This window comes from Lemur catta, chromosome 8, assembly GCF_020740605.2.
Source record: "Lemur catta isolate mLemCat1 chromosome 8, mLemCat1.pri, whole genome shotgun sequence".
Lineage (NCBI taxonomy): Eukaryota > Metazoa > Chordata > Mammalia > Primates > Lemuridae > Lemur > Lemur catta.
In genome coordinates, this window is record NC_059135.1 from 6,455,897 (window position 1) to 6,468,401 (window position 12,505).

General features: G+C 56.2%; 1 protein-coding gene across 2 annotated transcripts in view; it reads left to right on the forward strand.

The window, feature by feature from the left end:
• Window positions 1–1,801: 1,801 nt before the first annotated feature.
• NGEF (neuronal guanine nucleotide exchange factor) overlaps window positions 1,802–12,505 on the forward strand; it is a 95,370-nt gene continuing 84,666 nt past the window's right edge. For both annotated transcript variants that reach the window (XM_045559612.1, XM_045559614.1), the window contains exon 1: window positions 1,802–1,977. The gene's annotated coding sequence lies outside the window, so the exon portion shown is untranslated. The remainder of the gene's footprint in view (window positions 1,978–12,505) is intronic.

A 12,505-nucleotide genomic window follows, 5' to 3' on the forward strand; every position in this document is an offset into this window, starting at 1 on the left:
TTTGGTCTGGCCTTCAGAGGCAAAACTGAAATCCGTGTTTTGTGGCAGTCAGATGGCTGTGGTAGCTTTCCAAGATGGCCCGCAGTAATCCCCATGTCCTGGTATCCATGCCCTGCGTAGGCCCCTACCTTTGGGTATGGGCTGTACCTGATGACTTCCTTCCAACAAGTAGAATATAGCAAAAGTGATCAAATGTTGCTTCTGCGAGTAGATCACAGAAGACTGACCTCCGTCTTCCTGGACTCTCCACCGCACGCTCTGATGAAGGGAGCTGCCCTGGTGGAGGGGCCCACGTGGCAGAGTCAAGGGCAGCCTCCAGCCAACAGCCAGTGAGGAACGGGGCCCCCAGCCCAGCCACCCTCAGGGAGCTGGGTCCCGCCAACAGCCTCATGAGAATGGAAGTGGATCCTCCCCAGTGGAGCCTGAGGAGCGACCCCGGCCCCTCCCACCCCTTGACTGCAGCCCGCGAGAACCCCTGAGCAGTGCCCAGATTCCCAATCCACGGAAACTGTGAGATAACAAATGCCTGTTGTTTCCAGCCACTATGCTTTGGGTTAACTTGTCACCAGCAATAAACAGCTAAAACAAAGGCTGGTTTGAGTTTTACATAGAGATGGACATCATAGCAATTAGACTTGGCAGATGTTGGCAGCGGTTAAGTGCTCAGGGTTTGATACCAGTCGGGCTGGGCTTGAATTCTGGATCCCCAACTAACTGGCTGGGGGACTTCGAGCAAGATAATCAGCCTCTAGGAGCCTCTGTTTCTGCGTCTTTATAATGGGCATGATGGCCATCCTCGCCATTAGCGCATTCAGAGAGGCTGTGGGGGAAGCGACAGGGGAGAAGCTCTAGCGGCAACGGCAGTCTCGCCATTGGCGGCGTGTGGGGCATGAAGGCCGTGCGAGCCTGAGGCTTCGGCTGGGGTCAGTCCCAGAATGTGGACAGGAGCGAGGGCTCCACCCGGGAAGCAGGTGGGGCCTTCGGGAGGAAAGAGCAGGAGGAAGAGGAACGATATTTCCGGGCGCAGGCTAGAGAACAACTGGCAGCCTTGAAAAAACACCATGAAGCCAAACCTGGCCCTCGTAAGAGGGAGACTGAGCTGAGCATCTGCAGAAAGAAACTAAGCGGCACAAGCAGAAGATGAAAATGCTCAAACAAGACGATGATTAAGTGCGCGCGGCTCCCCCTAGAATGGCCATATCATGGCCCACTTCCATGCAGGCATAGTTCCGGTTCAATTAATATTTGTCTGTGTGCTACTACCAGATGATCATAAATTGTCATCAGCGAAAAAAACGGGCATGATTCTCAGCTCATAGTGACAGCACAAGGATTACACGGGAGATTAGGTAATGTCCTTAGCCAGTGCCTGTCCCGTAAGCACTGAATAAAAGGAAGCTATTAGCAGTGACAATAATAATAATAATAACGGAGCAAGATCCCCTACAAAGCAACAAGTATCAAACGTCACAGGCCTGGAAGTGATCGGCTGAGGCCGGACAGCCACATGCAAGAAGTGAAGCAAACCCTAGAGGACCCCGAAGCCTTTCTCAAACCTCAGACCGGAATGCTGTGCAGCAGGGCTGGTCGATGCCGGGGGCCGGGGTCAGGTGTGCCGAGGGCAATCAGCATTAGCTTACACCAGGGGCCGTTCCAGCCACTCCCAGCCTTCCCCTCGGGTAGCACCTCCCTCCTGCACCAATTCTGCGCCAGACGTGTGGCTGCAGCCCTGGCCCGGCCCACGGGGCCCAGGAAGGTAAATGCCCAGCCAGGAAATGATTGTCACAGGCACAGGGCCAGGTGTGTCAGGTGGGTCTGAAGGTCAGGAATGCTTCCCAGGGAGGCTCTCCCAGGAGAGGACAAAGCAGAGGACTGTGGACTTAGCTGGGGGCACACCGGCCTGCTCTGCGGTGCTAGACAGGACAGTGGACAGAAAGGAAGAGACGTCCCCAGCCCCTAGGGGCACCTCGCCAGCAGGTGAGCAAATGGTTTTGCATTGTTTTTAATGGAATGAGATGAAACCGGTGATAGAATAGAGGTTGCCGGTAGGACAGGTAGGAAAGGACATCACCACCCGTCCGGGACGAAAAGCAGCCTTGGATTCCACTCGGGACATCCTGTCTGGTCTGGGCTTCTCCACTCCCCCTCCCGAGACTCAGTTTCCCCACCTGCGAATTGGGGTAAGGGTTCCTCCCAGCTCCTCTCCCGTCACGGCTGTGGGGGAAGCGAGATAATAAACAGGAGCGGCTGCGTAATTTGCAGAGCCCCCAACAATACGAAATGCAGGGCCACTTGTTGAAAAATTAAGAATTTCAAAACGGCAGCAGTATAGCATTAAACCAAGCGCGGGGACCTTCTAGGAACAGGGCCCTGTGACCCCACAGGTCACACACCTGACACTTACACGCCCAGCTCATAAGCGTGTAAGTAAACTGTGAAGTGCTGAGATTCCCATATGCCCATATCTCAAATCTCAGGATCAGGAAGTACACTTGGGGAACGGAAGTCACAGCCGTGAAGTGACAGCCCACTGCAATGTAGCCCCCGTGCCATTCCCATTGTCCCCTCCTGCTCATGGGCCCCTTTCAGAAGGATAAAAGACCACCCCCTCAGAACCTTCTGGATTTGTGCACCTGGTGGCATCAAGCCAAAGCACGGTGGGTCTGAACTGTTTAGGGAGGCAGTTTTCTTGGATGTGGAGGCAGTAGGTTCTTATTTTCTATCTTGATTTAAAATTTGGGACGTTCACACAGTCGCCGGCTGTGTGAACTGGAACTTGTGATTCCCGTACTTTTGACAGTTCTGCCGTGCTCTGCCGGTTACCAATATATTTCTGCCTTTTGGAAAAACGTTGATCTTAATGCAGTAAGACCCTCAGTGGAATGCTCCAGCTGTGTCCCTTGCCGTGTGTCCTTGTCCTCCCCTCCCCTTCTATTTTCCCACTTATATTTTCCCTGCCTTTTCCCTCCTGCCCACACCTCAGCTGCCCTTGGCCCTGCTCAGCCCTGGGAAGGCGGAAGCCAGTGTCTCCTCGGGTGTCCTAAGCTTCCCGGTCCAAGAAGGTAAACCACAGACCACCTCCCTCGACCCCATGCTCCACCCCTACCCCTTCCTGGAGCCCCAGTTGTCATGGAAACCCCTCCCGGGGAGGGGCTTCCCACAGGAAAGCCAGTAGGTGATGCCAATGACAGCGTGAGTGACGGTCGCAGCTTTGGGCCCTGGTGGCCAGGGATGGGCAAGACAATCGCTCTGAGAACTTTGCCTGTTGGAGACTCTTACCTTGGCAGAGCAGCTCATAAGTTCACGGCAGTGGCCAAGCCAGCCCAGGCCTGTGCGGCTGCCCAGAGGCTTGCAGGAGGCCAAATCTAACCACCCAGCCCCGCCGGCTCCACCGAGGGACACAGGAGCCACTGTTCGTCCCAAGACGCTGGCCAGCTGTTAGCTCCCGGTCAAACATCCCATCTCCCAGGACAGGCGTCCTTTCCCCATCTCCGTGAGCCCATTGTGTCCCCAGGTGCTCGGTTCTGACACTCCGAAGTTACCCCCTAGCGCCACCCCGATGGCAAAAATCCCTTTATTCCTTCACCAGATTATTGCTGAGCACTTTGTACATGTGAGTTGGGCTGGGGGACACAGACGGACGGTGGTGGCCCTCAGGCTGGTAGGGGGGTGAGGCAATGCTGTGCCCCACGCCAGGCAGGAAGCCCCCTCTGTGAGGGCAGCACGGGATCCCCCGGGATGGTCACAGGTCACGAGGCTGAGAAGCCAGTGGCTGAGCCTGGGGCCGTCTGTGTTCAGAGGCCCCCAAGCGGTCTTCAGGAGGCTGCTGGGCAGTGCGACTGGGCCTGGGGGAAATTCTTTTTCTCGGCCTTGGGTCAGACCCGGGTGGGGCTCTGCCTCTGGGCTGTCAGCAGGTACTCCACCTCCCTTTGTTGACAGCATCCTTGAGGCCAGCTCCCTGGGAGACCACATGCTGCCTGAGCACTGAAGAGGGGACATATGGCTGGAGCATCCCTCAGTGGGCTTCTTTGGGGAAAATTGCTCAGGACCTGGGAGTCTGGGAGCCTGGGTGAGGCCGTCTCTCAATCTGTCCACCTCAACCTGCTTTACCTTTGGAGTGGAAAAAAAGTCACGTGTTCAAATGAGGAGTGTGGGGAAGATCAAAGGGGTGATCAGGGAGGCCTGCATGGAGGAGGTAGCCTTTAAGCTGGGCACCACTAAACAATCTTGCACTGGTTATTAATTATTTTCTAGGAAGAAGAGAGAAGCTGATGGGTATGGCTTTGTGTTTTATAAAGTAAGGCTCTCTACCTTGAAAATAAGGTAGTAATTTTTTTCACACTCATCCTGATAGAATGCTGCAAGTTCTTTAAATAGCACATGTTCACAGATAGCACATTCCAGGTGAAGGGACAGCAGGGTTTTAACAAGGGACTGACTGGGAACCTTGCAGGGTGGCAGCTAGCAGAAGTGGCAGCAGGGACCAGGGAAGCGTGAGGCCTGTTTAAAGGAGGCTGCCTGGACAGGTGTGCCGGAGGAGAGGGCAGGTGCCCAGCCTGGACCCCAGAGGTCCACGGAGATCAGGGTAGGGTCGGGATAGCCAACATGCCTCACGGGAAATTCACCTGGCACGTCCACACCTGGCACCAGCTGGCTTTGCTTCAGTTGCCTTCAATTGGGGCTGGAGTCTGGGCACCAGAGCTCTGGGGCACCGTGTCCCCCTCAGTGAGAAGCTCTAGCCACCAATTATCCAGGTCTTTGATGAGTATAAAAATGAGGGCGTTAATTCATCCTTATCTAAAGAGTATGTTTCCTACCCGAGACAAACCCTTCAAAACATAAGCTCTCCAGAAGGCCGAGCTACTTGGACAGAGCCCTTGAAGAGATAAGAGAAGCTTGGGAGCCCCTGGGGTAGGGACCGGCGGGGCCTGAGGACCTCGATCCCCAAGTCCTGTCCTCAGGTGGCAAGGGTCAGTCCCAAGTGGCCAACGCAGGGAGCGTTGCTCAATCCCAGGAACAAGTTGGTACAACCTACGTGTGTCAGTGTTTCAGTCCACCATGACAGCGAGCTCCGTGAAGGCTGGGTCCTTGGAGAGCACCTGGCACAGCCAGTCAGCAAACGTTTACCGGGTGCTCAGTCCGGGCCAGCAGGGAGACAGGGCAAAGCTGCCTGCTCCGCTCCCAAGCTCCCCCTCCTCCTTTCCGGCCCCCAGCTGCCTCCACCCCCTTTCCTCCTGTCCTAATAAGTAGATTAAGAAAACCCAATTTCCTGCCCTTAGCTGATACACGCCCCACTCCTGAGCCAAAACAGATCCCCACTAAATCCCACCAACGGGGCGAAAAATCCCCAAGTCTTTTAAGTTCTCAGAGCCCCGGCACCCAGGCTCCATCTTCCATGATCTCTCTGTCGTAAACCCACTCACAGAAGTGGGCACATCTCTAGCGTGTTTTGCTCCCATCCGAGTGATAGAAACATTCCTCGGGAGGTTCTTGCGCGTTGGAGGAGCCTTCTTTCCTGCTGAGTTCCTTTTTAGGAAGTTAGCTTTAAACTTTAAGATGATTCTAAAGTTCTTTGTTTCTGGATTAAAAAGGGCATCTGGCACACGGACAATTTTCCCAGCGCCTGAGCTGTCAGAGCCGTTGCCTGCAACGCGCTGCAGTTTCTGGCCTCTTTGGAACCGGTTCTGCGCCCAGAGCACGGTCACCTGCAGCTGGCTAGCCTGGGCTCCCAGTGGAGGGGCAGGATGGAGCGTTTCTAGCTGGGGGTCAAAATGCTCAGTCTGAAATAAACAGACCCACCTCGGCTGTGTTTGGGAAACATTATTGCAGCTGATTTGTGTTCTCACGGGAGAAATAGCACAGAAATCGCCAACACACAGCAGCAAGGGGTAGACGGCCGGGCCAGGGTGGCCTCCTACGGCCCCAGGAGGGCAGGTAGCTACCTCTGCTCCTTCTCTGCATTCTCTGTAATCTTTTAAGGCTGTTTTCTTGGGAAAGGCTGTTTGCTTTAAGTCAAAATGTCTTAAATTAAAAGTGGTAAGAAATAGTTTACAAATCATGCTTTCAACCATCTTGCCAGAGCCAGGCTGCCTGAGTTCAAATCCTGCTCCCAGCACTTGCTGGCTCTGTGACCTTGAATGAGTCAGTGAACCTCTCTGGGCCTTCATGGCCTCCTCTGTGAAAACGGGGGCGTAGGCAGGTGCCGTCAAGATCACGCAGGGTCACCGTGCGTGCTCAGTGAGATGACACAGGTAAAGCACTCGGCACTCACGGAGATTTCAGCTATTATTACCCGATAGGCTTGAGAGAGAAAACGGGTCCTTTCTCCAGCATAAAGGCTTTAAGCTGCACGGAGAGGACGTAGCAGCTCACCTGGGCAGAGGGTCGAGCACTAACCGTGAACGTGCCTCAGTGACCGGCGCGCTTCAGCCCCCAGTGCCACGTGCTCCGCTCGGCTAACGGCGAGAAGCCCCCTTCTTTTGACGGCGCCACTCAAGCCCACCCGTCTCAGCCCAGAAGCCTCTGCAGCCCCCAAGTAACTGCCTCACCCCCCATGATACTTCCCCCCAGTGGAGAATGTTAATATTTCCTGATAAGAGAAGGCATTTTTCCAGCAGAACCCTGACGCTCCAGAGTTTTACAAAACGGGTTTGGTAAACGCTGGTGTGGAAAGATTTGGGAAGGAGGGGTGGGGAGCCTGGCAGGTCCAGCGCTCCAGCTGTGCGGAGAGGGCGTTCGCCGGCTACCGCTGCTGTCACGAACGACCACAAACTTAGCGGCTCAAGACCACGCCAGTGCGTTGTTACGGTTTTGGAAGACAGAACTGCAAACGGGTCTCACGTGGCTGAACTCAAGGCGCTGGCAGGGCTGCGTTCCTTCCGGAGGCTCCGGGGGAGACTCCATTTCCTCATCTTCTCCAGGTTCTAGAAGCCGCCTGCGCTCCTGGCTCACAGCCCCTTCCTGCATCTCCGAGGCCAGCAGGGCAGCCCCTTCCACTCTCTCCCCGACTCTCCTGCCTTCCTCGTACGAGGACCGCGATCACACTGGGCCCACCTGGATCTCCCCCCTCAACACCCTTAACCTAATCATACCCGCAAAGTCCCTTTTGCCACATAAGGTCACATATGCACACCTTTGTGGGGGGTGGGCATTACTCAGCCTACCACAAGGAAATACTAGAGCTTTCTTAAAAATATCTTTGACGTGTTTGGGAGCAGTGGGTGACTCTTTGAAAAATTTGTAAAAGCTGTGCCTTGAGCAGTGTGACCTTGAGCAGGTGCACATGCCGGTGGAGAGAGATGCTGATGAAGCCATGCCCAGCCCCCTGGGTGGATGATGGCGTTGCAGATGGGAAGGGGTCACCTGTCACAAAGTGCCAGGCCTGCATCAGTGGGGCAGAGACGATCCTTGTCTGATCACCCCTGCCTTGGTGGGCAGTCCAGGGCGTTTCTCGGCCTGGAGCAGGTCTGAGCCTGCATCCTCCTGGTCTGCCTGGAGGAGACTCGTCCACTTGTGTGTGCATGTTGGGGGGTGCAGGGTGAAGGCTTGAAGAAAGTGACCAGCTAGAGAGCAGCCCCATGGAGGGGCCCAGCGTAGCAGCCCAGTCCTGGGAGCAGGTGACAGCAGAGGCAGAGCCTCCAGGACACAGAGTCAGGGTCCGGGCGCTAGGGGTCGTGGGAGGCCGTGAGCAGCCCCTGGGCACACTCACGGGTGGGCGCTGACACCCCAGCACCCTGCGCACGGTGGGTGCTCACTAAAAGTCGTTTATGGAATGACACCAGGCTCTGGGGAAGGGGCTGGGAGAAAGCCTTTGCCTCAACCTAGCGTCCACGCAGCCCTAAGGAGAGGCCCCCGGGTAGCACTGAGGGAGGAAACCGAGGCGAAGCCCAGCCTGGGAGGCGGCACAGGGGTGAGGGGAGAAGCAGCGGGAGAAGTGAGGGGTCAGGGGCTGGGCTCCCTTCTGAGACTTCAAGAGCAGGCAGGCCGAGGCGTGAAGCCCTGTGTGCTTCACCTCAAAGGACCCCGTTTGGGCATTTTCTGGGGTTCCCAGCAGTTGCTCCCTCTTTCTGCCCTCATGGTCCCAAGGAGCACCCTCCGCTAGTCTAGAAGAAGAGGCTTCTGGCTCCTGGAGGGTGGTGCAGGCTCCAGGGCTGAAGGCGGGTCCCTGCGGATCAGCCTGGAGTCACACAGGGAAGTTCTGCTGTGAAGGCGGCAGGGGCGGGGCAGGGCGGAGGGGAGGAGGCTCTAGAGAGGGCGGCTGTTCCAGCGGCTGCCAGGGTGCAGGTGGACCGGGGAGCAGGGAGGGTCCCTGGGAAGCGAGAGCAGAGGGAAGAGTCCCCAGGAGGAGGAAGGAGATGGGCAGCAGGGCAGGGGCGGGTGGGGGCTGGAGGGAGAAGGTACAGCAAGGTCGTTGCATGGAGCAAAGGGGCCACTGCTGCCAAAGTGACGTGGGCTTGCTGGCCTGTCTTGCACAGTGACCATAAATCGACTGTGGCATCTGTCTGCCCTCACCCAGGTGAGGAGGTCAGAAAACGCCAACATGCATTAAATCCTGGGTCTATCAGAAAGAAAGGAAAGTCAGGGGCTGCACAGCAGCGGCCAAGTTCGAGCACCAAGCCCGGTGAACCTGATTCTCCCACCTAAGGCGTGCCATGGGCTGGGACCTCAGAGATCCCTGCTCAGGATGCTGGCGGGGGTGGGGTGGGGTGGGGGGCTGGGTGGCCTCAGCATTGCACGGGCATGTCACACTGTGAACCTCTGGCTGATCACTGATCAGATCACCTGCCTGGGTGGAGCCTTGGCATTTCTGTCCCCCAGGGCCTGGCTCAGGGCAGGTGGGTGCTCAGTAACATTTGCTAGAGAGAGGAAGGCGCTGGCCCCTAGATGCATGTCAGTGTGGGTGGGACGGCAGGGTGGTCTGCACAGGGAGGGGCTTCCCAGGCCCACCCAGGAACAGTGGGGCTGAGTCCTCCTTTGAGGATATTAGCCAAGAGGAGGAGGAGGAAGAGGAAGGAGCAGTGGAGGAGGAGGAGGAGGAGGAGGAAGAGAGTGGAGCAGTGGCTCAGCAGAATCCCTGGGGGCTTGTCAGAAGCATAGGGCATCTGGGTAGGGCCCAAGAATCTGCATTTCTTTAAAGTCCCCAGTTGCTGCTGCCACCAATCAAAGTGGACCACGTGGCCTGCAGAGAGGAGGACGGCCCTTAGCCGTTCACCCAAGCCATTGCCAGCCACTGTGCCCCAAATGTCAGTCATTTACTCTCCACACTCACAATTTTTAACATGTGCATGTACCATGTGCTATTAATAGTTTCTGCAGAGTGGCTTTAAATTAAATTCCCTACTTTATTTATTTTGATCGTAAGCCTTAATATCTGTGAGAACACAGGTTTGATGTACTAATTGGATTTTTTTCTAAGACACGTGGTAAAATACATAACTATTAATTTTGTGAACATTTGACTGACCTACCTCCTAAAATCACCTCAAAGACATAGGTTCAAATCTCACCCAGATAGAAAGAGAGGGGACAACGTAGATTTTACCCAAATCCTATGACTATTTTAGATGAGAGTTGAAAGAAACCACAGCCCCTCAAAGTCCCCGCCATCACTGCTTGCTTTTTATTAATAAAAATATCTCCCTCCTGAATAATTCCCTCACCCAAACCAAATCAGAAATTCTGGACTTTCTGCGCATCGCCTGCCGCCTCCCTCCCGCCCTCCCTCTCTGCCCCCAGTCGAGGCCCGGGGCGCCCTCCGGCCCACACCCCAGTTCACCTGACCTGGGCAAACCTTCCGCAAGGCAGAGACACCTCCCTCCTCCCTGCAGGCCAGTGGGGAGACTCAGGATCACGTGAGAAGTGTGCAAAGGCAGTTTGGACACTTCCAGCACTGCACAGATGAGAGAAAGTTCTAGAAGGGAAAGAGAGGCCAGAGGATGATGACAGATGTTTGGGCATGGCCTCTTTCCCGCTCTGCTGGGGCCAGAACAAGGGGTCTGTATCACCTCTGGGCCTGAGCCAGGGTCATCCCAACCCTCATGTCTGCAAGAAGGAATCTGATTGGCTCAGCCCAGCCTCGGATCAACTCCTCCTAGGTCAAAGGTCCCCTCTGCCCTGGGCAGCTGTGGCCAGGAGGCCGGGGGCAGTGGCACTCAGGGTGCCCCACTCCAGGGCAGAGGATAAGCAAACTCTCTAGGAAAGACTTGGGAACAGGAAGGCAAGATGGCTCCCCAGTGCCATTCTGAGAAATCAGGTGGACCCAGACGTTCCCAACCAGGGATGCAAGTGCCCCCTGAGTTCCTTTTCCAGTTGTTACGGACTGAGTGTGTCTCCTCAAAACTCTTATGTTGAAGCCCTAACCCCCAATGTTATGGTGTTTGGGGGTGGGGCGTAGGGAAGGTACTTAGGTTTAGAGGAGGTCATGAAGGTGGGGCCCCCATGATGGGATTAGTGCCCTTACAAGAGGAAGAGGAAGAAACCTCCCCGTCCCCACCCATGCACACACTGCGAAAAGGCCATGCAAGGACGCAGTGGGAAGTGGCTGTCCACAAGCCACGGGGCGAGCCCTCACCAGACCCGACCGTGTTGGCACCCTGACCTCGGGCTTCCAGCCTCCAAAACTGTGAGAAAATAAATTTCTGTTGTGTAAGCCACCCAGTCTATGGTATTATACTTCATTATGGCAGCCCGAGCAGACTAAGGCACCAATATTGGTCTTGTCATTTTTAGCAGGCCTTTTAATAAATCCCTGTGAAAATGGGTTAATAAATGAGTTCACAGCAACCCCGACATGCAAATAATCCCGCTGCTAGAACTCAACAAAGACCGAGTGTTGGCATCCCGTTTCCCACACACAAATATCCCTGTTTGGCTATGGAAATAACATCCCCTTCCAGGCAGTGCCTGCTTCACACTGCGACTGGGAGCTCAGCCACCCTGGCCCTCCTCCCTCTGGCTGGGGCGGCAGACCTTGCCCACAGGGCTGGGAAGTTTGCCCAGGGTGGTGGCTGGCCAAGGTGGTGGCTCACCCTGGAAGGAGCAGTCCTTGTCCCCAGCTCACTCCCTCCCCAGGCTCACCCTGTCTGATGGCCGGGAGCTGTGAAAGAGGGTCAGTGACACAGGCAGCTTCACTTCAGCAGAGTAGGCTGAGCCCTCTCCTCCCGCACCCAACATGCCCGAGGGGACAGGCCTCAGCAGCTCCACCAGCCAGTGCGAGACCAGGCTAGATTTTCCTCCCTGGGACAGAGCCGAGGGGAAGGCCCTGAAGGACCCCTCAATCTGTTTTTTTCAACTCTATACCTGATGTTTCTATGGAGCATTATATACATTTCACAACCTTTGGTTCTTTATACATCCACGAGTAAAAGCAGTTTTAAACAGTGGATCACTCACTCAGTTGCAAAGAGTGAAGCGAGCAGGCTGGGACAATGGCCGCGTGCCTGCATGACGCCAGGCACCGCATCTCGGCGCTTGCACCCTTGCTGCACAGCTCGGGGACCTCGCCAGAAGGGAAAGAGGCCACAGGCGGGGGACGCTTAGGTCAGGAAAGTGGGGGTGTTCTGCAGCTGCCTCTGCCTGCTCTGCTGGGGTCTCAAACCAGGGGCCTCCACCTCTGTCCACTCACAGACTGGGCACGGCTGTGTCCCACACTGTGCTAGAGCCGCCCTCCGGCTTTGTCCCCTGCTGTGTGGGCTTCCTTGATTATTGCTCTTTGGCAAGGTGCTTCCTGAGCACATGCTCTGCCACGCCGGCAGTCTCTCCACTCTCCCCTGTGTCAACTCTGGCCGCCCCTTTCCTCTGGGACCTGGAAGACCTGGGTTCCAGTCCTGCCTCAGCCACTTGCCAGCGGAGCTTCAGATGCCTCATCTCTAACCTGGGACCAAAGATAACCACCCACCCTGGCCCCAGGCCTGTTTGAGAATCAAATGCATCAAATGGAAAGCACGACACCAGCGCCTGGAACAAGACCACTGAGGCTTCCCCCTGGGAAGAGCAGGAGGAGTGTGTGCTGCTCGGCCGTTTCCTCGCCAGGAGGGTTTGTCTCAGTCACCACCCAAGTCACTGCTGTCCTCAGCCCTCTGGCCTGAGTCCTCTTTGGAAACCATTAGAAGCCACAGGGAGGCAGCTGCAGGTGGCTGGGAGCCTCCTCCTGTCCTACCAGGCCACCATCTCCCAGACATGGCCCCGTGGTGATGCCAGGAGGAGGCATGGCCGTTAGACACACAGCTCAGAGGGAGGCACGGCCACCAGGAAAGAGCAGCTGGTCAAAGCCCCAGAAGGAGGCAAGACACCAAGAGAGGAAGGGGCAGAAGACGAGGAGGACGGAGGGAGGATCCTGGAGACAGAGAACCCCAGGGCGGTTAGCAGAGAGGCCGGAGCATGGGGAGCCTTGCCATTGTGCGCCGAAGCCCCAGGAGGCCGACGCTTTGGAGAGAAGAGGGAGAACATGAGCCCCTCACCAGAGCCCCCTCTGAGGCTGGAGAGGGCCTGAGGCCTGTTGGCGACG